This window comes from Muscardinus avellanarius, assembly GCF_963383645.1.
Source record: "Muscardinus avellanarius genome assembly, chromosome: 2".
Lineage (NCBI taxonomy): Eukaryota > Metazoa > Chordata > Mammalia > Rodentia > Gliridae > Muscardinus > Muscardinus avellanarius.
The window spans coordinates 27,741,661-27,768,454 of record NC_137787.1 but is presented as its reverse complement, the minus strand read 5'-3'; positions in this window follow the sequence as shown (position 1 = coordinate 27,768,454).

Below are 26,794 nucleotides of genomic sequence, written 5' to 3'. Positions count from 1 at the left end.
AGAAATAGCAAAATGAATAAAAAAATTATCCCTATTTCTATTTCTCCATGCCTTTGCAAAGAGAATATCATGGAAACATTGAAACCATTATTAAAAGAAAGTATTTTCAGGGCATCTGATCTCATTTCCATTGGGTCATTACTTTTAGCAAATTGAATTTATGCTAGGTGCTCTGGTGTATCCCTGTAATCTCAGTACTTGGAAGGCTGATACAAGAGTATCACAGATCCAAGGCCAGCATGATAATTTAGTGTAAGATATTTTTCAAAATAGAAAGAGCTGAGGTGTGTCTCAGACATAAAAACCTCTAAATTCCAATACCCAGTAACACACACACTAATAAATAATAAATAAATAAATAAATAAATAAATAAATAAAAATTGAATTTGTAATAAAAAATTCAGTTCAAATTCACTACCACCCTTATCTTTGAAATTAGCTTTAGCAAATACAGTTGTTGAGTTTATTAAAGTCACTGAAGTTCATATCTTTTTCTTCATCAAGCCTAGATTAGGAGTCACAGAAATTGTTTTTTTCTACGTGCTAAGCAAAAAAGAAAAAATATTTCAAGCCAAGAAGAGAGGTGTTTGGAAAGAAACTGAAGTAGTATTTAAAAAAAAAAAAAAAAACTTTAAGTGTCTCAGAACACCTGGACTATTCTGACAAAAAAGCAAAAACACACACATTCAAACATTGCAGTGAATATCAAGTAGCCCATAGGACTAAGGTTAAGACTCCTTGGGCTAAAGAAAGTGAATGGAAATAGAAAAGAAAGAAGCAAACTATAACTTTTTTTTTCTAACAACAGCCCCCCCCAAAAAAAAAATTGTTAGTCATCTGGATCACCAAGCACCTAGCTCCTCGTAAAAATTCTCTTCCTTCAGATGAATTGGCTTTTCCATAGGCCATATTCCCAGAAGCTACGTCTATTGTCTTGAATCTTAAACTCACACCCCAAAATAGAGTACAATCTTAACGTCAACACATTGCATCATGTAGGAATAAAACAAACTTTCTTTTCCCTCTGATCTTATTTATTCAGTTAATTCCTTGGGAAAATAAATTCTAAAGCATCATGGCCTCAATAAAGTAAAAAAAAACCTCTGTTGACCTGAAATTCTTACACTTGTCTTCATGTTATTAAAACACAAATGGCTAAACATCTGTGAACTTGAATATTTTGTACCTAAACAAAAATGAACAAATTGTTAGCAACGCTCTCTGATTACTCCAGTACTCCATGCCTGGGTATTGTACTGGGGACTTTTTATAGGAGAAGAATCAGAAGCTGTATTTTTCCCTGTCCATTTCTGAAATCTTGCAGAATCGTCCTGGATTCTGCCTCAGATTTCCAGTGTAAGGACTTCAGTGCTCTCTGCCTTCTTTGCTGCTGTGACCAGATGGAAGCATGCCTTTCTTTCCCAGAAAGTCTATGAGCAGGCAGAGTAAAGGTGACAGCTCACACCAAGGAGTGCCAGATGCTCTTGTTTATTCCAGAGTGTTGAGGGATATTTATTGGAAGAGGTTCAGTGGCTTTGTGGACAATTTTCCAAAGGGGCTTATTTTTTTCTGGTAAAAAAATCTGCTTCTATGTGCAGCCCCAAAAGGGAAGCATTCTTTGACCACTAGGCTTGGCTTGTTTCTCTTGGTTTATACTCTTTCCCCAAAAGATAGGAAGGCTTTTCTTAAATCTCCAAATTAAGCGCCTCACCAGGATTTGACACTCTCGTCCATATACTTTCTTTAAAATAATTAAAAATCGATGTCCATAGCTGTAGTTTTGCCTTCTTTTAATGTTCGTCTTCATGTTCTAGAAGTGAATCATAATTTGAAGAATAAATTACTCAGAACACTCAATATAAATGCCAAGAATATTTGTTTTGCTCTAAGGTTAAGATGTCTTAAGAGGAGCACACCTATCTATGGAATTTATTATGGAGAAAGCAGTATTGTCAGTACCTCATATGGATGGGCCTTGTGTCCTAGTTTCTGATGCCTCTCAAATATCAACTTCTTTATTCTTCAGTTTCTTCATATCAATGATCATCAAATACTACCTATTTTAAAAGATCTTTGAGAGAGCTAAATGAACTTTTTCATGAAACACATTTACAGATATGCCTGATAAATAATGAGTCAATGTTACATACTATGATGACCATTCTCATTGTCATTGTTATTAAGCAATCAATGTATTTTCATTCATTACATATAAAATGTGCACGCTTCCTTCCTAGACAACACCAGTCATAGGGAAAATGTGTTAAAAATATTCCATCAGAGAAGACAGGAACCTTCAGAATCACATAGTCTAACCAAGCCCATTCTTTTACAAATAAATCACAGAAGAAACTATTTTGTTTGTTTCAGTTAGTAACTAAAATTTAAAAAAAAATTTTAAATTTAACTACCCTTCTAAGAAATAAAAATCATGTTTACTATCTGCTTACATATATAAAAGTGAAATATATAGCACTATTTATTGGTAAATAAAAATAAGTTTTAAAAGAAAAATATAAAATTATTTTAAATAAGAAACTAGAAGTCTTTTATTCACATTCACAAATTTTATTATTAGGATTTATTTTCTTGAATGACATTTCATTTGAAGGGAAAAAGCTTTAAACACACATGTATAGATATGTATAAAATAAGTGACGTTATCAGATAAACCACATCTTTGTTCCTAAATTGTTTAGGATTGAACTCTAAATCTAAAGTGATTTATTGAAAATATTGATTTAATTTATTTTATTCTTAAAGTTAATTTTAAATGTAGTTTATAGCAGTTGCATCAGTGATATTTGGATTTACTTAAATTTAGGTGCTTTGTCAAAGTAAATCCAATTTTGAATTCCTAGAATACTTGTATCACTTTAGAAGTCCATATTGTCAAAAATGGTAAAATGCAGCTATTCAAAATTTAGTATACCTGGATGAAGATTGCAATCTAAAAATATGTGGTGCCAACTTCAATTGTTTATACATAAATAACTTTTTTGATTCTCATTAAGTCTATTTCAGAAAAATAATATGAACTTATTGAAAGAGTAAGTTGGAAAGAGGAAGCATTTCTAAATGAATCTATAGACCTCAAGCATAGTGACCACGATGATTGAGAGTGCCCCTTCTGCATAACCAAGTGTGCAAATCATATCTACATCTTTTCTAGCCCTAGCCATATGCCAATTCTTCTTAGATGATTTGGCTTCTCCTGTTTCTTTTCCTAGCATTAAATTATTATGGATTTGTTTTCTTCAGCTCTTACCATCTTAAAAGCAAAACACAAAACGATATTTTAGATTGTTTTTGTTTCACTTATTCTTGATCCGTTTTTAAAAATATCTCTGGTTACTTCAAACATGAACTTCTCACTGCTTGTATCTACAATTAAAAGGATTGCATTTGACACCGGGCGTGGTGTGCACACTTGTAATCCCCGCGCTTGGGAGGCAGAGACAGGAGGATTGCACAGGTTCGAAGCCAGCCGTGCTGGCTTAAGAGACCCTGTTTCCAAATTTAAAAATTATAAAATAGGTCTGGGAGTGTAGCCTCGAGGTAGAAGGGTTTCCAGGAACCTCAGTACCACTAAAAAAAAAAAAAAAAAAAAAAAAAAAGGATTGAATTTGAGGATATATGTTAACTTTTGGTTGCTGTGGCCAACATATATGACAAGATCAGCTTAGAGGAGGAAAGATTTATTTGAGCTTAGGGTTTCTGAGGATTCAGTCAATGGTAACTGGCTTCATTGCTGGGGCTGAGGTGAGGCAGAATCCTGGTGGAAGAGCATGGCAGAGGGAGGAAAGCTACTCAACTGATGACAGCTGGGATCCAGAAAGAAGGGAAGAAGTAGAAGATAGAATAAACCCTTCCTTCCCAGGAATGTTCCCAATGACCTGTCTTCTCTAAGGAGGTCCCACCTCTCAGTAATTCATTCAGCCATCAGTGGATTAATCCATCAATGAGGCGGGGGTCCTCATGATCCAATCACTTCCCCAAAGCTCATTTGTGAATGCAGGAGATTTTGGTGGATATTCTAGATCCAAACCATAAGAGGAAAGTATTCTTAGATAAGTTTAAGGATCCATGTTTCTCTATACCTTAGTTTTCAATTAGAGTTTAATGTAGGAGCTGAGGTGTGGATGCTTTAAGTCCTTGGGATACAAATACTTGCAAATAATGTGGGTGTAGGTAGAAAAGCTTAGAAAACTGTCAACATTTTTCTTAAAAAATGCTGCCCAGACAATAGGTCACATTTGGGCTGGATCTTTATGGCCAAGAAGTATTCTTATTAGGAATAACACATTTGTGCTTTGGTCTATTTTATCAGTCAAATATAGAAATATAAGCCAGTAGCCTGGAAAAGCTGAAGATTATACTCTACCTTAGGGAAAGTAATGTACAATACTGTAATTAATATACAACGCTTTATACATATACATTTTTTTTCTCATTACCTGATCCCAGCAGATGTTAGCTGACGGCTCCTGGTGAAGGGTTCAAGAGGGACAGAGGCCTCTGCTTGTTCATCACAACCAAACCAGTTTCAAAAAGCAGGTACAAGCACAGAAAAGGAATATTCTTTTTGTGATGATAGAATTATCCACTTCCAAATAAAAAGTCCATTAAATGTTGATTCCACAAAAGAAATATTTTTATGCTTCTATTTTTATAGTTTTATTGATGCATTATATAGTCTTATAGTCTTACATCATAAAATAGAAACTAGTGACAGTAGCATTCGTGCACACAGCAGTTGGTGAGTTTTTACCCAGGCTCCTTCTTTATTCTCGATCTCCCCTATACATATTAAAATTGGCATTGATATTTTCACTTATGTACATAATGTCCATGAAAATAATTCCTTTCTTAATTCTTCTTCACTTTCCTCTAGACCATCTCTCTTGATCCACTGGGGTTTCTCCATTATCTAAAATCAATTGGCTATAATTTTTTTTATTTGTTTCTGTATCTTCTAGTCTGTTCAGTTTACTTATGTGTCTTTCTGTGCCAACATCATGCGATTTCTGTTACTGTAGCTCTGTAATATAACTTGAAGTCAGTATTGTGATGCCTCCGAGTGGTTCATATTGCTGAGAATTGCTTCGACTACTCTGACTCTTCTGGTTTTTTTTTATATGAAATTTAAGACTGATTTTTTTCTAGGCCTGTGAAGAATGTTATAAGTATTTTTATAGGGATTGCATTGAATCTGTAGATCACTTTTGGTAGAATGGCCATTTTGATAATATTTATTCTGGCTAGCAAAAATCATAGGAGAATTTTTCATCAATTTTTTTCTTTAGTGTTTTAGAATTTTTATTGTAGAAGTCTTTTACATTATTTGTTAGATTTATTCCAAGGTATTTTATTATTTTGGAGATTATTGTGAATGGAATTGTTTTCTGGATTTTTTTTTCAGTGGTTTCATTGTTGGGATATAGAAAAACTACTGATGTTTTTTTAGATTGATTTTTGTATCCTGCATTTATCTGAGGTCTTTTAAATAGAAAATCCATGCTACCTGCAAATAAAGGTAATTTCAGTTCTTCATTTTCTATTTGTATTCCTCTAATTTCCTTATCTTATTGCAATGGCTATAGCCTCTAGTACTTTCTTGAAAAAGAGTGGTGATAGTGAGCATCCTTGTCTTTTTCCTGAATTTAAAGAGAATTCTTGCAGATTTTTCCCATTCAAAATGATGTTGGCTTTAAGTTTATAGGATATTGCATGTATGATGTTGAGGTAAGTTCCTTCTATTTAAATTTTCTACAATGCTTTTAACAAGGATGCATGCTCGATTTTGTCAAATGTTTCAGCATCTATTTAGACGATAATTTAATTTTTTTAGTTCTATTTATGTGGTAAATAACACGTATTGCTTTGCATATCTTGAACTTGCTTTGCATCCCTGGTATTAAACTAACTTGGTCATGAAGAACAATTTTCTTGATACAGTTTTTAATAAGCATCATTAGTATTTTGTTTAGAATTTTCGCATCTCTGTATCAAGGATTTTGGACTGTAATTTTTCTTAAGGTATCTTTCTTCAGTTTTGGTATTAAGATGGTACTAGATTTGTAGAAGGAGTTTGAAAAAATTCCATCTCTTTCTATTTTATGGAATAACTTTGAAGTATCTAGTTTAGTCTTTCTGTAAAGGATTTGTAGAGTTTATTTGGGAATCTGTCTGGACCTAAAGTTTTCTTTGATGAAAGGCTTTTTGTTGCTGTTTCTATCTCTTTGCTTGCTCTTCATTAGTTTAGATTTTCTATATTCTCTTGGTTCAATTTAATAGGTTGTATGTATTTAGAAATCTGTCAATCTTTTCTATTTTCTAGTTTATTGTAGTATAAAATTTCAAAATCATTTCTAATGACCCTCTGGATTTACCCATTGTCTATGGTGATGTCTTTTTTATTTTTTATTTTTAATAGCTTGGATTGTTTCTTTCCTTTGGTTAAGTTGGCTAAAGAATTGTCAATCTTGTTCATCTTTTAGAAGAACCAGCTTTTTGCTTTGCTGTTGTTCTCTATTTCATTGATTTAGGTTCTGATTTTAGTTATCTCCTCCTTTCTACTGGCTTTGGGATTAGTCTGTTTCTGTTTTTCTAAGTCCTTGAGGTGTGTCATTAGGTTGTGTATTTGGTGACGTTCTGTTTTTCTTATGTTGCCAATCAGTGCTATAATTTTTGTTTTTGCAGTACTGGGAATGGAACCCAGCAACATTCTAACTCTGAGCAACACCCCCAGCCCTATTTTTATTCTTTACTTTAAAATAGGGTCTCACTGAGTTGAAAAGGGCCTCACTAAAAAAAAAGTCAGAGGAAGATATTATTATTGCCATTAGTAATAGGATATTTTAAATTAAAAAAAACTATTTTTCGTTTTTTCTCTGAGTTTAAAACTCTTCATAGAAGTAATAGTTCTGTATCCCTTGTGAAATATTTATACACTAGGATAACATTGTAAATGATGGACTACCATTGTTCTAAATATCCAAACTATACAATCTTTGACTACATTGGAATATAATTGGCCATATCTCATCTAGAGCATAGTAATAGTTATTCAATGCTTGTTGTTTTGCTGCTGCCTTCACTATTACCATTGACCTTAAGACCGTATGATAATCACAAAGCATTTTTTAGCCATGTTCTATATCCCCTAAAGAACTTTGGGAGTTTTGAAGTGTGCTCAAGGGGCCAATAGTTTGCAAGTCTTATAAGGCTTCAAATAAAAATACTTCTTTCACATTTTATTTCTGTTTCTGCTTCCCATTTCTAACCTTTCTTTACTACATCTCCTTTCAAATTTAACAAACATTATATGTGTGATATCTATATATCTATATTTATATCTAAGATATATATATGAGAGAGAGTTGCAGAACTCAAGAGCTTTGGAAAATTGGGGTGAGGATTCCAATGCTTTGTTTACCTTTGCTCCTGCAAAAATGATCCTATGTAATAAATTCATTGGATAAATATGAAAACTTTGTTATTATATAAATTAAATATCATTTATTATAATCAAAATATTCTATTATGAAATTATTTCTTACCATTGCTATTTTCTCTAATAAAAAGCAAAGGAAAAATGATCCTAAAACATCAAAATTATAGCCTTAAAATTTGATGTGTCTGTATTAAAGGATATAATTAAGTCATTGAATAAAAAATATTGACTACAGTAGAGACTTACTGGTCTTTTCTTTCTGATGCTTTTGTGGAGACTCTTTAATCATATGATCATGTGTCTCTTCTACTCAGCATTTCTTGTTAGGTATAAATGAAACAATGGCCACCATACAGCTCTTTCCATTTTTCTGAGTGTAGAATCTATGAAATTTAAAATTTTTCACTGGTATTAACTTGGACCCTATTTCAATACTTTATTCTTAAGCTCACCAGAAAAGTACAAAATAAATCTCTCAAAATTACTTATTCAGAAAAAAATCACCTATGATTGAATAACTGTGTTAGGAATATAAAGATCAGTCATAAAAAGTGTTGATCATAGCATACATATAGTCCTTGAGAGGAAGAGTGTGCCTACTTTACTTTTATACTTCATAATTTTTATAGTCACTAGCATATAGTAGGTATTAAATACTGATAATCTCTGATTTATGATGGTCTGATTATGATTTTTTGACTTAAGAATGGTGTGAAAGTGATATCCATGAAATAGAAACCATACTTTGTTTTTGTTTTTTTTTTCTAGCCACTGTTTTCATGGATGGCAGAGGCATCCATGCAAACATCACTCATTTAGCCCTTTTCTAGTTCTCGCCCCATTTTTTCCCCCACAGATAAATGGATTACAAAGCTATGGGATATGTACACTTCTTTGATTTCTTTTATTAATGAATCATTTATTTTTAATTCCACTTTTAGTAGGATAAACTTATTTCTTATCTTTAATATGCTTTTATTAGTGGGTTACAGCCTCACATCATAATTTAAATCATTGTAGTTTCACAGATTGTCAGTGTGATCAATACCCCTGACCTGGTGGGATTCATGTGATCAATACCATTGAGCATGGTGAGAATTATAACTTTTTTTGTGGTACTGGGGATGGAACCCCACAGAACTCTACCTCCAGCCCCAGCCCTATTTTTGACTCTTTATTTTGAAACAGTGTCTCACTGAGTTGCAAAGAGCCTCACTAAGTAGCTGAGGCTGTCCACGAACTGTGATCCTCCTGTCTCAGCCTCCTGAATGCTGGTATTACAAGCCTGTGCCACCACGCCTGGCTCAAATTATAACTTTCTGTATTTTAAATTTATCCATGATAGCCAAATTATGGAACCAACCAAGGAGTTCATCAACAGATGTATGAATTACAAAAGTATAGATATTCACACAATGGAATTCTACTCAGCATAAAGAAGAACAAAATCATGTCATTTGTAGTAAAATTTAAGGACCTGGAGAATATTATGTTAAGTAAGATTAGCCAGTAATAGAAAGTAAAGGGTCATGTGTTTTCTCTAACATGTGGAAGCAAGGGAGTAATGGGGATACCAAAGGGACTCTAGGTAATGGTGGAGAAACCTTAGTGGAGCCAGAGAGGTGGTCTAAGGGAAAAGAAAGGGGAGAAGTGAGGTTCATTGAGGGAATTACTACCATTGGCCATGTGTACACATGTGAAAACACAAATGTTAATCTCAGTACTCTGTGTGGAAAAGAAAGGAGATGGGGAAGTGTCAGGGGGATACCCAGTGCTGTGTGTAAGTATGTCACTATCAAAATGATTTAAATTATGATGTGATAAACCATACTTTGAATCCCAATCTTTTCCTTTGCTAGTAATATTTCATATACTACTGTATAACAATCCTGAACACTAGCACTGAGGCACAAAATGTGTGAGCTACACAATCACCAATCACAAGAGTCAATAATTGGTACTCTGCAATATTCTGTGTTGCTAAGCTATGATGTACAGTAGGTTAAATATATTAAGTGCATTTTTGAGGTATTAGAGATTGAACCCAGAGCTCAGCTCCCACTGAGCTACATCTCAGACCTATAAATGGCTTTTTATCAATGTTATTTTGGGCTCAGATGAGTTTGCCATGTCATAATTCTACCATAAGCCAATGAGCATCAATATTCTTTGTTGAATGGATCAATGAGTCAATGAATTAGTTAATTTACTTTGAATAATTATATTTATTTAGAGAATTTAGGTTGAAACAAAATGACTCCCCCACACATACACACATGTACTAGTCATATAAATATAATGGGAAATAACTATCCATTTGAAGGGATCAGAAAGTGGAAAGACAGTTAATTCTAACTATGAAAAGCATATTTTAGGAACCTTCATCATTATAACAGGATAGCTAGGACAATATGCTTACAGAGGTAGTATTTAGGTCAAGTAGTACATTGTAGGCTCTGAAAATGTCTGTTTAACAATTCAAGATTTAAAAGGAGAGTGATATGATCTTACTTATGTCATTTCATCATATATATGATATATATATATATATATATATATATGACATTCATCATATATATTTTATATACACACACACAAACACACACAGTAGGGATAAAGCCCTGGTATGGTATTTCACTGATTTTTTTTTTTTTTTTTTAGTACTGGGGATCGAATCCAGGGCATTCTACCTATGAACTACACCCCCAGCCCTATTTTTATTCTTTATTTTGAAACAGGGTCTCATTGAGTTGCAAAGGGCCTTACTAAGTAGCTGAGGCTGTCTGCAAACTGCGATCCTCCTGTCTCAGCCTCCTAAATGCTGGGATTACAAGTGTGCAGCACCATGCTTGGCTTTCATTTCGTTGTATTTTTAAAGAGTATTCTGGCTGTAGGTAGAAAATGAAAGAGTGAAAGGCAAAAGTAAAATAGAAGAATGTTAGAATCAGGAAAATGTATATTCCAAGAATGGGGTGCCAAAGACTTAAAGTAGGATTGTAGCTGTAGAGGTGGTTTAAAGTGGTAAAGTTGTAAATTTCTTCAAAAGAGAGTAGACCAGCCATGACTAATGGATTTAACATTGATTGTGAGAGAAAGAGATGCATCATGGATGATCAACTAGAATCCTTTTAAGGAATTTGAGAAGACTAGAGGGGAGCCATTTGAAGAAGAGTTACAGTAGTTCTATTTTGAAAATAATAAACTTGAGAGCTCTATGAAAAATGTTTTTACTTAGAGTTCTGGAATTTTCTTGCTTCCCTGCTTACCAGTTAGGATAGCGCTGAATATTTTTTGTGTATCATTTATATCTTCTCCAAAATAGAATTATAACAATGTTACTTACCTCATATGGTGGTTGTGAGGATTTAATTAGTTGATCCATATAAATTACTAGAATAAGTAATAGAGAAGGGTAAGCATTTATAGTCATCCTAGTAGCTCTGAGGTAGAATACCAAAAAAAAAAAAAAGAAAAGAAAAAAAAAGAAATTCAGACATTGTACTACATGAGTATGGAATTCAGGAAGAAGCTATGATTGGGGATAATATATAATTTCAAGCCATAAGACTAGCTGAGATAAAAATAAAATATGAGAGTATATTGAGAAAAGAAAAGCACCAAAGACAGGGCTTTGAGACATTTTAAGATTTTGTGGCTGGAAAGAGGAGAAAGAGTTAGCACAAGAAAATTTGAATGAGTTGGCAGGACATTTGGAGGAAAACCAAGAGTGTGAAATGTTCTGGAAGCCAAAGAAAAGGATTGTTGAAAAGACAGATTGATCATTTTATTGGATAGGGATTAATAAATGAACATTGGATTGACAAACATAGAACTCATTTGCGACTTTATCTTCTAGTCTTTACTGAAGTTGTGAAAATGGGAACCTGATTGAAGTGACTCACTGGGAAAATGAGAAAAGAAAACATTTAACCAAAATGAACTTTTTTTGAGAACATTTTTTTTTCTTTTTGTGGAAGGGAGCTGGAGGAGAACAGTGATGGAAGGTAAAATTTTATTCAGATGGGAAACATTTTACCATGTTTGCAGGTTGATGGGAATGATCCCACAATACACATTAAGGGAATTTCCCTAATCTCCTTTGTACTGCAACAATTTGAAATGGAATGAGCACACATTTGGGTAAAGGGAACATTATCTACTTGCCTACAAATAGAGAGGCTACAATTATTCCCCTAAAGAGAAAAGTATAGTACTTTACATAGTCTATTTTTGTGAACAAGAAAGAGGATCTCCTTTTTCTTAACTTAAAGAATTTGACTATAATTCTCTAAGGAGATATTTCATCATATTACTGAGCTATATTGTTAATTCTCAATCAGAATAAAATAATGTCACAAAGTAGAATATATATATATATATATATATATATATATATATATATATATATATATTTCACATTGATAATATTATTACTAAGCCCCAAACTGTTAAGTTCTTAAATGTAAAATAAGGATCAAGAAATTGATAATTTATCTCGGGTTCTTCATTCAAGTCCTCCAGTCCAATCAAATTCAGTCTTTTGCTGAACACTTATATATAATACATTCCTCAAATTTCTATATTCTTAATGGATGTGGCAAATAACCATTCATAACTTTTATAACTTTCAGTTATCACTTATCTTTTCCACAAAGACTTGTTCAACTAATTTTTATAATTCTGTTAAATGTGTACACTTATGGGATGTTATATATATATAGTCGTCAAATCAGGATAGTTAACACCAAATTAATTTCTTAATGTTTCCCTCATATCTAGCCTCTTTCAACACTCTTTTTCTGATCATATTTGAGTCTTTCCTATTTGTTTTTGTTCCATATTTTCTAATAATTTATATTTGCAGTAATAAATGTTATTACTTATATAGAGTAGTGCCAAAGTGAAAATTTTTTTATGTTCAGGCAGTGTAGTTGAAATATGGGCACAAAATATCTGTAAAGAAACCATGGTCTAAATATTTCCCCAAAATATTCTCTTAAAAAGTATCCTTTTTATCACAAGTAGGCTTGAGAGATATATTAAAGATGTTTGTGACTATTATTGCTACTGGAGAAAAGAAGAATAATTACTACTGTCAAAGAGAAGTACCCTTCTCATCATCATGACGATATTCACTCATTTGTTCAACATTTATTGACTACCTAGAATAATGAAACTATGCAGAATCCTCATAAACATTGAAAGAACAAAAGACTCAATTATGGCTATCAGATAATTAATTGTACAGTGGAAAAGACATTATTCATTGTTGTAGCCATGACTGATAAGTCTTATGACAATGACAATGGTATAAAGGGTTCAATGGAAACACAATAAAAGAGCTTTACATTATAATATTTATAAAAATGCATCAATAAAGGAAGATCCCTTGAAAAAGTGACCCTTTCCTTAATTTAAAGAATTAGAAGTTAGCTAAATAATGAAATAAATAAATTCAAGAAAGGGAAGTAACTCTACAGGTAATTTTATGTTGATTTAGTATATACACGTACACAGAGAAAAAGAAAAAAGTGTCTGTATGTGTGTGCGTGTGTGAGTGTGTTCAGATGCACGTGCAAATGGTATTTGTGTGTGTGTTCACATTCACATGTGAGTGGTGTGTTCATGCACCTGGGTGTGCATGTTGAGAGTATTGGGAGAGGCAAAGATGCACAGAGGAAGGAAGTAGAATAGCTGGAGAGGACTTTTAGGAAGGAATTTAAATATTTAGCTGTGCTATATGCATCTTGTCCTCAGTGCTGTGGGGAGATACTAGAGGATTTTGAAGAGAGGAGCTGCAGAATCAGTTTGCATTTGTATTGATCACACTCTAGGACATTCACAAGTAAGGGCCTATATTAAGGCAGTAGGAAAGAACTAGTTATTTCTATAAATGCAAGACTTTAATGAATTCTCATAGGAGAGTAAATACAAATGTCCATAATAAAAAAGAAAATAAATGAGGCGTTTTTCTCTTACAGAATGTATTTGTTTCTAATTGCAGACATAACACATTGCCTTAAATAGTAGGGGAAACAACTCAAATTTATTATTTGCCGATCTGGATGTCAGAAGTCTTCAAGATGGCTTACAGGGTAAAATCAATGTTTCCGTAAAGCTGCCTTCCCTGTGGAAGTCATAGGGGACATTGTGTTTCTTTACTTTTCTAGTTTCTAGAGAACTGCATCTGGTTCCCTCTTTCATCATCAAACTGTTTCTTCGCTTTTCATCTTCTCTCTGAATTTGACCTTCTTGGACCCATGCTATAACAAATTTTCTTAGACTGAGTATATTTATTTATTTATTTGTATTTTTGGAACTGAGCTTTCTACCTCTAAGCTACACCCTCGGTTTTTTCTTTTTTTTTTTAATTTTGAAATAGGGTTTTTCTAGATTTCTGAGAGTTTTTTTGTTTTGTTTTTTGTTTGAAACAGGGTTTTGCTAAGTTTTCCCCTACTTACTGAGGCTATTCTTGAACCTGAAATCCTTCTGTCTCAGCTTCCTGTGCACTGGGATTACAGGCATGCGCCACTATGTTCAGATTTGAGTAATTTTTAAATATTCAAATTATTTTTTATAGTTTTAGAGTCTGAAAGGCTCAATCAAGGTCAAGGTACCAGCAGACTGCTTCTGTGAGGGCTGATCTCAGATTCCAAATGGTCTTCGCTGCTGTGTACTCACACGTAGAAGAGGCAAAAGTGAAAATATGGGAATAATTCTTCCTCAAGCTCCTTTATGAGGACACAGATCCCATCCACAGGGTGGGGCTCTCCTGGCCTAATCACCCTCCAGGATACTGGACGCCTAGCAATGATCTCGGGAGTTCTATTTTAACGTATGAAGATTTTTAGAGATACACACATTCCAACCCACCCAGATAATCCAGGATAATCTCCCCATTTCAATGTCTTTAATCATATCTATAAAGTATTTGCCATTTAAATTAGTATATTAGTAAGTTCCAAGGATTACAATGGAGAAATGGAGGCCAATATTAACTACCACATGTAACATCTGTGAATCTTTGCAACCCCTACCACAGCTACAGAGAAGATCAATGCCTTTGCCTATTTAGACCAGACAGAACTTGATGGAGTCTTGTTTCTTTCTTTCTGTAGCACTATGATATGCTTCTTCATTGATTTAACATAAATAGGCAAAAGAGAAATGCTATTTTTGTTACTATAAATTCTCTGAAAATTCTTTCCCCCACTTACATGGTAAATATGTACACTGTGTCAGAATGTTTTAGAGGAGTGGCTCTCTGTTACATATAATAGACAAGTTGAATGTTGGGGTCAAAACATTTTGGTCTTTGAGTAGGGTTTGATTAAAATAGCCTCTAACGCCGGGCATGGTGGTGCACGCTTGTAATTCCTGCGCTTGGGAGGCAGAGACAGGAGGATTGAGCAGGTTCGAAGCCAGTCGTGCTGGCTTAAGAGACCCTGTTTCCAAATAAAAAAGTGTAAAAATAGGTCTGGGAGTGTAGCCCAGAGGTAGAAGGGCTTCCAGGAACCCCAGTACCACCAAAAAAAAAAAAAAAAAATCTTCTAATTGAGCCGGGCATGGTGGCACATGCTTGTAATCCCAGCATTTGGGAGGCTGAGACAGGAGGAACATGGTTCATGGACAGCCTCAGTTACTTAGTGAGCCCCTCCACAACTTAGTGTGACCCTGTTTCAAAATAAAGAATAAAAAGCAGGGCAGAGGGTGTAACTTGGAGGTCAAATGCTCCTGGGTTCTATTCCCAGAGCAGCAAAATAAATAAATAAATAAATAAATAAATAAATAAATAAATAAATCCTCTAATTGAAATTTTTATAAAGATTGTTTCAAAGTAAAACTTACACTGCAAAGTGACAGAAAAGGCTTCTTTATCCTCTTATTACTTAAGAAGCCAAATATTTATATTAAAAAATTCTTAAATGATTATTGGCATATCTTCTCAAAAATGTCATGGAAATAGTTGTGCTATCTATATTATTATTTACCTTCGAGATAATATGAGAGAAAGTTCGAAAAATTAAGATTCTGACAATTGTAAACATATGCCAAATCAACCCTGACCTGCTGTTTATCCCACTGATACTCTGATCTAGAAGTTATAAATCTTTTTTTTTCATTTTTATTTAATCTTCTCAGAAAAATATTTTTAACTGTATAATCTGATTGTGTTATATTTACTCCTGACACATAATCAGAAAGGATTACTTGGACTTTCTTAACCATAAAAGTAAACAGATACTACTAGAAGATCCCTAAGACATTTTCAATCCCATGGAATAAAAATAACGGACTTGGGTCATAGCCTTTCAAAAGTCACTTGTCTCCCTGAGCTCATGTCATTAGTTGAAATTGATACAGCTTTGGCATGTTGGATATGCTAAATATGAATAATGTCTAGGTGGTGTTATAGGGCAGGTGCCTGTATGATATGGGCTGCATTCTGAATCTTCCTATTTATCGAACAACCAACTCACATGTTTTGTTATGTTGTTTCTTGTTGTGGTTGTTTTGTTTACTTGGTCCGTAGGTTGGTTGGTTTTGGTTTTAGTGTTAGGTTTTTTTTATTCATTTTCTTTTAGCATTCAGTGGGAGCAAGTGAGATTTATTGTTTTTCCATTTGTTGGATAAAAACATTAGGTTTATTTGCTGCGTTTAACTTCTTGATAGGCCTACTCTTGTGTATGCTTATGCAAACTGATTTTTAAGATATACAATGAATGTTTTTTTATGCTGCTGCTGAGCATTGAAGCAAATTGGGTCCTATAATCAAATAAAAAACAAATAAATAGGAACATATACCTGTCTTTGGCTTTGAGAGGAGTACTTTTTTTCTTGGCTATTTTTGTTACTATAAATCCTCTGAAACTTCTTTTCCCATTCCTGTGGTAAATGTGTACACTGTGTCAGAATGTTTTAGAGGAGTGCCATTCTGTTACCTATAATAGACAAGTTGAATGTTGGGATCAAAACATTTTGTCCATTGAGTAGGGTTTGTTTAAAATATCCTCTAATTGAAATTTTTATACAGATTGTTTCAAAGTAAAACCTATGCCGAAAAGTGACAATAGACAACAGAAAATCATAGTTGCTGGTGACTTCTTATTTCATGCAGGTTTTGAAACATGTGGGACAATTAGTGTAATGATATCCTTAATAAAATTATGTCGCTGCTACTAAAAGAGCAAAATTGGGAAAGATATGATGCATCTTACTAGCCTATGTTAATAAATAGACAATTCAATACCACTGATTCAGGATCACAAAGAAGTTAACCAAGACCCAAATCCCACGACTTTATTAATTTTCATTTGGAATTAATTGTGAATACTTTCAAGCAAATAGATAACTATAATTTTTATATAATTTAATCTATTCCAACTTACTTATTTTTATGACTTATGTCCATTTTATTTTCAAAATTGACTCCTGGCTTTCGTTGTTAACTTTTTAAAAAAATACTTTTATTGGTGCATTATAGTTTCATATGATAAAATAAATCATAGTGATATTTACATACATGCATATAGCACTTACAGGGCTTTCCTCCAGAACTCTACTCTTTCTTCCCCTCCCCATTGAGGATATTGAGATTGGCATTGGTATTCTCACATATGTATATAATATTGATAAAGTAATTTCTTCACTGATCCTCCCTCTATACCTCCTCTTCCCCCAGATTACCTCCTTGGTCCCAGTGAAGTTTCTCCTCCATTATCAGAAGTCCCTCTTGTATCTTAATTACTCACTAGCTTCCACATATTAGAGAAAACATAGGACAGCTCAGGTCCTGCGCCTGGCTACTCTCACTTAGCATAATGTTCTCCAGGTTCTTCCTTTTTCCCACAAATTGGATAATTCTAATCTCTATTGCTAAGTAGAATTCTATCGTATGTATATCTCACATGTTTGTAATCCATTCATCTACTGATAGACACAAAGGTTGATTCCATAATTTGGGTATTGTGAATTGTGCTGCTGTGAACATGGACATGCATTTATAACTGTAATTCTTTTATTTCAGTCCCTTTGGAAAGATAATCCAGGAGTGGTAGAACTGGATCATATGATAGATCCATTCCCAATTTTCTGAGGAATCTCCATACTGATCTCTATAATTTGTAATTCTACCAACAGCATAAAAGAATTCCAGTTTCTCTACATCCTTGCCAGCATTTATTGTTTTTTTTTTTTATTTATTGATGATTATCATTCTGACTGGGGTTAAATAAAATCTCAATGTAGTTTTGATTTGCATCTCCTTCATTGCTAATGATGTTGAACATATTTTTTTCATGTATTTATTGGTTATTTGTATGTTTTCTTTTATGAAGTATCTAATTAGTTTAATTGCCCATTTATTCATTGGATTAATTGTATATTTAATATAAAGTCTTTAAGTTCTTTGTATATTCTAGATATTAGTCCTCTATACCTATGTCTATATATTGGAGTGTGGGACTTATGCCCTCCTCTAGTAGCTTCAAAGTCTCTGGTACAATTTCAATGTCTTTGATTCATCTTGAGTTGACTCATTGCAGGGTGAGAGGTATTTAATTTCACCATATTTCCCAAAACCATTTGTTGAGAAGGCTGTCTTTTCTCCAACATAAAATTTTGGCACCTTCATCAGAAATCAGTTGGATATAAGTGTGTGAAATTTTTTCTATATCTTCTATACTGTTCTATAGTCTATGTGTCTATTTTTGTGCCAATTCCCTCCTTTTTTTTTATTATAACTCTGTAGTATAATTTGAAGTCAGAGGTTGTGATGACTCCTACATGGTTCTTATTGCTGAGAACTGCTTTAACTATTCTGTTTTTTTTTGTTTGTTTGTTTCTCTGTATGAAATTTAGGACTTATTTTTCTAGGTCTCTGAAGAATTATATTGGTATTTTGATAGGTTTTGCATTCACTCTGTGGATCGCTTTTGAAAAATGAACATCTTGGTAATATTCATTCTGCTTATCCAAAAGCAAGAGAGATCTTTCCATTTTCTAAGATCTTCAGTTTCTTTCTTCAGTGTTACATTATTTTCATTGTAGAGGAATTACCACCTTGATTAAATTTATTACTAGGAATTTTATTGGTTTTGAAGTATTATAAATTGAATTATTTCTAGATATCTTTTTTAGTAGATTCATGTTTGGCATATAGCAAAGATACTCAAGTTTATAGATTAATTTTGTACCCCATTATTTTTCTGAATTTGTTAATCAGCTCTAGAAGTGTTTTGATTGAGGTTTTTAGATCTTATTACAGGATTATGTAATCTACAAACAGGAATAATTTCAGGTTTTTTTTTTTTTCTATTTGAATTCCTTGGATATTTCTCTCTTGTTTTATCACTCTAGCAAGCAACTCAAGGACAATATTGAAAAGTAGTGGTGATAGTGGGCATCCTTGTCTTGTCCTGATTTTAAAGAGAACTTCTGCAGTTATTTCCCACTTAATATAATATTGGTTTTGGGTTTATTGTATATTGCCTTAGTGATGTTGATTTGCATATGTTGAAAAAGACTTGCATCTCTGGAATGAAACTAACTTGGTCATGGAGTATAATTTTTATAATTCAGTTTTGAATACCCATAACTAGTATTTGTTTAGAATTTTTGCATCTATGTTCATCAATGATATTGGTCCATAATTGTCTTTAGGTGAAAGATCTTATTTCAATTTAGGTAGGTTGTATATGTTTAGATATGTCAACTTCTTCTTTTTTCCAATTAATTGAAATATAATTATTTTAAAAGTTTCTGATGACCTCTGGATTTCTCCACTGTCTGTGGTGGTGTTTCCTTTTTTAGTTCTGATTTCAATAATTTAGATTGATTCTCTCTTCTCTCTTCTCTCTCTCTCTCTCTCTCTCTCTCTCTCTCTCTCTCTCTCTCTCTCTCTTTTGGTTAAGTTGACAAAGTGTGTATCAACCTTTGTAATTTTTTCAAAGAACCAGGTTTTGGTTTTGTTGATATTTTGTATCTTTGTTGTTGTTTCTCCATTTCATTGATTTCTTCTCTGATTTTAAATTATCTCCTGCCTTTTATTGGCTATGTGATTCGATTGTTTCTACTGCTTACTATTTCTGTTTTTCCTTGGTCTTGAGGTGTAATATTAGGTTGTTTATTTGTTGAATTTCTTTTTAAAAAAATTTTTTAATGTGGGCACTCAGTGCTATAATTTTTTCTTTTAAAATCACCTTCAAGCAGGGCATGGTGGCACATGCTTGTAATCCCTGTGCTTGGGAGGTGGAGACAGGATGGTTGTGCAGGTTGGAAGCCAGCCTTGCTGGTTTAAGAGACCCTGTTTCCAAATAAAATATAGAATAGGTCTGGGAGTGTAGCCCGAAAGTAGAAGGGTTCCATCCCCAGTACCACCAATAAATAAATAAATAAATAAATAAATAAATAAATAAATAAATAATCACCTTCAAGCTGGGCATGGTAACACATGCTTATAAATCCAGCATTCAAGAGGCTGAGACAGGAGGATCACAGTTTGATGACTGCCTCATCTTCAAATTAGTGAGGCCCTTTGCAACTCAGTGAGACCCTGTTTCAAAATAAAGAATAAAAATTAGGGCTGGGAGCCAGGTGTGGTGGTGCATGCTTGTAAATCCAGTACCTGGAAGGCTGAGACAAGGATCACACAGGTTTGAAGCCAGTTTCAGCTACTTAGTGAGGATCTCAGCAACTTAGTGAGATCTTGTTTTCAAATAAAGTATTAAAAAATAGGTCTGGGAATATAGCCCCGAGGTAGAAAGCCCCTAGTTTCTACCCCAAGTACCACACACACACACACACACACACACACACACACACACACACAATCAACTTCAAAGTTCAAAGTGTGCCATAGATTTTGGTCAAAAGTGTATCATTCAATCTCCATATGCTTATGTAATTTCTTTTGGTATTCCTGTTGTTGATATCTACTTTCATTCCATTATTATCTAAAAGGATGCAGGTAATTATATTACATTTTTGAATTTGCTGGTCTTTGCTTTGTGGCTTAGAAGATGGTTTATTTTGGAGAAGTTTCCATAAGCAAGTGAGAAAAATATTCATCCAAGTGTTGTTGGTTGGAATATTCTATATATGCCTATTAAATCCATTTGATTTGTAGTGTTAAAGCAGAAGAGTCTTTACTCATCTTTTTCCTGGAAGATTGATCTAGTACTGTGAGTGGTGTGTAATGCCTCCCAATATTATTGTATTTGAGTTTATTTGAGACCTAATATCTTGAATAGTTTATTTTTATAAAAATAAGCACACCAAAGGAGAATCAATACATGGGATTGCATAAAACTGAAGAGCTTCTGTTCAGCAAAGGAAACTATCAAGAACCTCAATCGAGAGCCAACAGAATGGGAAAAGATTTTTGCCACCTACACCACCAATAGAGGACTAATATCTAGAATATACAGAGAACTCAAGAAACTCAACACTAAGAACACAAAGCATCCAATAACAAAATGGGCAAATGAACTAAATAGACATTTCACAAAAGAAGAATTTCAAATGGCCAAAAAATGCATGAAAAAATGCTCAACATCACTGGCAATCAGGTAGATGCAAATAAAAACTACCCTGAGATTCCACCTAACTCCAACTAGAATGGCAATCATTCAAAACACAAACAACAGATGCTGGCAAGGATGTGAAGTGGGAACTCTAAGACATTGTTGGTGGGATTGCAAATTAGTGCAACCACTTTGGAAAACAGTATGGAGAATCCTAAGAAGAATGGGAACAAATCTACCATTTGATCCAGCAATACCACTGTTGGGTATCTACCCAAAAGAAAAGAAACCAAACTACCAAACTAATGCATGTGTATCTATGTTCATAGCTGCACAATTCACCACAGCCAAACTATGGAACCAGCCAAGATGTCCATCAACAGATGAATGGATTACAAAACTGTGGGATAGGTACACAATGGAATTTTACTCAGCCATAAAAAAAAAAAACTCAATTATATCATTTTCAGGGAAATGGATGGAACTGGAGGACATTATGCTAAGTTAGATTAGTCAGTCACAAAAAATAAGAAATCAGATGCTTTTTCTAATATGTGAGAGTTAGGTAGAAATGGGTCATAGGAGGAACTCTTGAAAGAGGAAATCCTATAGAGGAGCAAACAAGACAATCTAAAGGAGGAGAAAGGAGGGGGGAAAGAGGAAAATCTCTAAAACACACAATGTACTTAAACATATCGAAGTCAATCACTAAGCCAAGCAAGGGAGGGTGGGAATTAGGTAGGGGTTAAATCAGCGATGAGTACATGTTTGTACACACAAGTTTTTTACCCCAATATGTTGTATGAATATAATTCACCAATAAAAAAATAAAAAATAAAAAATAAATAAAATAAATAAAAAAGGAGGCCAGAGGGCCTGAAACCTTAAGCAAAAAAAAAAAAGCACACCCATATTTGGAGCATAAATGTTCATTATTATAATATCTTTTGTTATATTGTTCCTTTTATTAATGAGAAATGATCTGATTTGTCTCTTTTGATAAATTTTAGCTTAAAATCCATTTTGTCAGATCTGAAATATGCTACCCTTGCTTGTTTTCCATCTATATTTCATGAAATCTTTTTTCTTTCTTTCACCCTTAGCCTATGGGTAGCTTTGTCTATGTGGAGGGTTTCTTGTAAGTAGCATATACTTGGATTATGCTCTTGATTCCCCATAGCCAATCTATGCCTTTTAATTGAGGTGTTTAGACATTTGACATTCAGTGTTATTACTGAGAAATAATTTTAGTTTTCTCTCATTTTGAGTTTTATTTTTTGTTTGATGCAGTTTTGTTTCTCCTTCACTTAGTTATCTATATGGTGAAATTTATCCTTTCTTTGTTCTTGGCATTTGCTTCTTTTATTCTTTGTGCTTTATTTCTTTAAATATTTATTTTCTGTAATGGTGCCTTGTTATTCATGCATTCTTTTAAGTTTCTGTTTGTCTTGGGAGGTTTTTATTTCTCCATTAATTTTGAATGAACAGATATATGCAGTCTTGATTGCATGTCATTTTCTTTTAGAATCTGTGAATTTCTATAAATTACCCTTTATGGGATTTCATGTTTTGGGTTGAGAAATCTGGCATTATTGTTTTGCTCCTGAACATCATCCATTATTTTGTGCTTCATGCTTTTAAGATTTTTACCTTGATCTTTATATTAGTCATTTTAATTAATATGTTGCATGGGAAAGTTCTTCTTTGATATTTTCTTGTTGGTGCTCTGAATATCTCCTGTACATAAATATGCAAGTATTTTTTAATGTTTGGTTAATTTTCTGATACTACTTGTCTGAAGATGTTTTGGATAACCTTGGTTTGTGTTTCTACACCTTCTTCAAGGCTTATTATCTGCAATTTAGGTCATTTTATATCATCCTATATATCTTGGCTGTTCTAGTTGTGTTATTATATTGTCATCTCTATATTGTTGACTGTGTGGTAATAAGCTGTCTTCTAAAAGTGAGATCCTATATTCTGTTGAGTCTTCCTGCCAGAGGTGGTTATTGTTGAGGTTTTTTTTTTTTTTTTTCATTTATTGACCACTCCATTGAGTTCAAAGCCTCTTTTTGGTTTTTACTTGGATTAGGGCCTCAATTTCTCTATTCATATGATTATTTATTTCCTGTATACTTTCTCTGATTTTCACTCTGAGGCTTTTGATCATATTGAAAATCAAAATTCTGAATTCTCCTTCTTTGATTTTCTGCAGCTCACTATTGATGATCTTTTTAGTTGTTGAGTTGTGGGAGTTTATGTTCTCTTCAATCCTCTTCATTCTTACGTTTCCAGAGCTTTAATATTTGTTTTGCTATTGTCCTGGCATCCTCTTCCTCTCAGTGTGAGAATCCTGCATCTATTTGTTATTCCTTTATAATAACTTCTGTGCTGGGGTATATATTTGCCTCTACAAATTTGTCTCACATAATAAAAATTTTGAATTTGTCACCCAGAGACTCTTTAACAAGATATAGCTCTTAGTGCAGACAAACAAGAGTCTTTGATTGGCTTCAGGTTCCTGTCCTTTCCAGGCCCATACTTCATAGGGCCAGAGACTATGATGTTCCATTCAAAGCCTATAGCCTGCTGATTGGGATTTAATGCCCCATAGCCACCACCTTTGTTCTGCTGATTGTGAATCCATGAAACTGCAGGAACCTGATCTCTAGACTCTGTGAGCAATAGGCCTAAGTACAGAAGGACCAGAGATTCCTATGTTCTGAGCTTGTGGCCAGGTTGGCTGAGGTTTGATGCCCCAGAGGCACCATTAGTGATCTCCTGGCTGTGATCACCTGGTGCATTGCCAGTCACCGGTGTATATGTACATCAAGAATATATTCTTCTGGTAGAGAAAATGTCAAGTTCCCAGCCTTTAATTGTGATCATATGAACTGCTGCTGGCCCCTGGCCTTTCTGCTTTTAGGGCCCAATCTTTGTCAGGGAGAAATTGTAATGTTCTGAGCCTGGGTCTTAGGAGGTTCAGTTTCTTAGCTCTAGGAACACCGCTGCTGCTCTGGGTAACATTTTTGGCCTCTGGAATTGGTTCTTATGGTGCCTGAATACTGCTGAGCATAAGTTTATAGCTTTCCAAGTCTGCAACATGGTTGTTGAGCTATTTATTTCCACAGGCACCATAATTGGCAATCCTGTGTTGATTACTGGAGACCCTCCATGGGCATGGTAAACAGCTGACACTAGGTCCTTCCCCACTGAATATTCCTGGAAGCTGTCTGCTCATTCATGTTTTTGCTATTTCTAACTATAGCCCTGACCCCCATATCCACAAGGATGATTTGCAAACTGAAAGGCTCCACAGGTTTGTTCTTGCAAGTTCCTATCACCATGCAGTGCAGGTTCCCACTGGGACAGTTTGTTAACTCGTGGTCTTGATGAGTTCTGCTCAGGTCTTTTGATGAAAGTTTTCTGCAGTCACTGGCTTGAGAAGATTGTGCTGTTTCTTTGCTGGAGTTGGTCTCTGAGAGCCTCAGATCCTGGCTTCTGCCATCCCTTGTGTGGGCTAATGAAGAATGGCACCAACTCTGCCATATACTCACCAGGTAAGTAACTTGGAGCTCTTTTGGTCCTCTGCTCTCCCTGCTGCATCCAAATCCATCGAGTTTCAATTGCTCTTCTTCTGTTAAATTCTGAGTGCTTTTCTTCCCTTGCCAAGAAAGAGTCTTCCTTTTGCTTGAGTTCTGAGTCATGGACACTTGAAATATGCAGTTTCCCTTTATTCAGCCACCTTTAATCTCTAACTGTAATTTTAAATGTGTTTCACCAAAACTTTAAAATGTTTGTTTCTGAGATTTTAATTTAATTACCCAAACTTCTATATTTTATAATAGTAGTAGCATTAAAATAAAATCAGCACTGATTTCTGCATACATTGTGTTTTCTAGAACATTGTCTATAATTACAGTAGTTGCACATACTCTTATTAGACATCATAATGACTAATATCTTTATTGTACTGCTGTGGCTTTAGCACTTGAATGTATGCATGTGTGTTTTATTTTTATATTTTTATTGGTGTACTGTAGTCATACATTTTACTGGGTATAAGATTGTAGAGACATACATGCTCATATAACTCATTGTTTTCTTTCCACACTTCCCATTCCATTCCCATCCCCTTTCCTCCTTCTCATGTTTGGCTTACTGATTGACTTTGATATGTTTGTGAATGTACATCATGTACATTAGAAAATTTCCCTCTTTCCTCCTCCTATCCCTTTATTTGCTCATCTATGGTTTCTCTTCTTTGTCTAGAGTTCCACCTATAATCCCCTTTTCTGCATATTAGGGAGAACATCCAATTTTTTGCTTTTTGTGACTGACTAATCTTCCTTAGCATTATATTTTCCAGTTCTATCCATTTTCCTGCAAATGACAAATTTTTCCTTTTATATGGCTGAATAAAATTCCATTATATACATATCCCATAGTGTTGTAATCCATTCATCTGTTGATAGACATCTTTGCTGTTTCCATAGTTTGACAAAAGTGAATTGTGTAGCTATGAACATAAATACACATGCATTAGTTTGTTGGTTTGGTTTCCATTCTTTTGAGTGGATACCAGAAGTTCTATTGCTTGATCATATGATAGTGATTCATTCCTGTTCTTCTGATCATCTCCACATTCTTTTTTTTAAAAGTGGTCCCACTAATTTACAATCCCACCAACAATGTACTAGAGTTTCCATTTCTCTATACCCTCACAAGCATTTGTTGTTGTTTTGCATGTGTGTTTTAAACTTTTATTAAACAACTTATTGTTCAAGATAGTAGGTTTAGTTAATTGCTGAGAGAAAGACCAACAAAAAATCTGAAAAACTTTATGTAAGATAGAAGGTCATTTCTTTGTCAGTTTGGCAAATTTATGTTCTCTTTCTCTTGTTCTGCTGTCCTCAGCATGCATGTATCATTTTATTGTTTTTATTATCTTAAGAATTGAACCCAGGACTCTTCTGCCTCTGCGCTACAATTTCAAGTCCTATTTTATATTTTTTATTTTGAAACAGGGTCTCATAAATTTGTTGAGGGGCTCACTAAATTGCTGAGGCTGGCCTTAAATCTGTGATCCTCCTGTTTTAGGCTCCTGTGCTCTGGGATTACAAACATGTGCCAAGGCTCTCAGCATTTAAGTTTCATTGTCTACTATAGCAATACTAGCATGAAAGAGAGTTAGACAGTGGAGGACACAAAAACTACCCTTCAAAAATACAACCAAGTAGTTGCTTATATTACTTTCTCTCTACTCTTATTGATAAAAACGTCATCATTTGACCATATTTCATTACAAGAGAGGCCGGTAAAAAGTTTTAGCATAAGCCTTGTTAAAATTAGAAATTCTATTAAAAAAGGAAAAGGGGAAAAATGGATATTCATCTCCAATCAGTAGCCTCTGTCATAAACTCTAACATGACTTTGGAGTGCTTTGAAAATTGCCATATGTAGGAGATCCAATGACAGAATAATAGTCATATTTTTATAATATAATATAATATAAATAGTCTTATTTATTTTTTATTGTTGCTAAGTAGAGATATCTTAAGAAAATTATTTCTTCCTCCCTTTCACTCCTTCCTTCCTTCCTTCCTTCCTTCCTTCCTTCCTTCCTTCCTTCTTTCCTTCCTTTGTTCTTGCTTCCTTTCCCCTCTCTTCCTCCACTCATTTTCCATATTTAATTCCTTTAGCAGGTATTGTCCTGATATTGTACAATATCAGGTATTGCCCTTTCTACTGCACTCCAAAATTCAAAATGGCATTGTTTTTCTCATACAAACATATATTAGAAAACAAGAAATC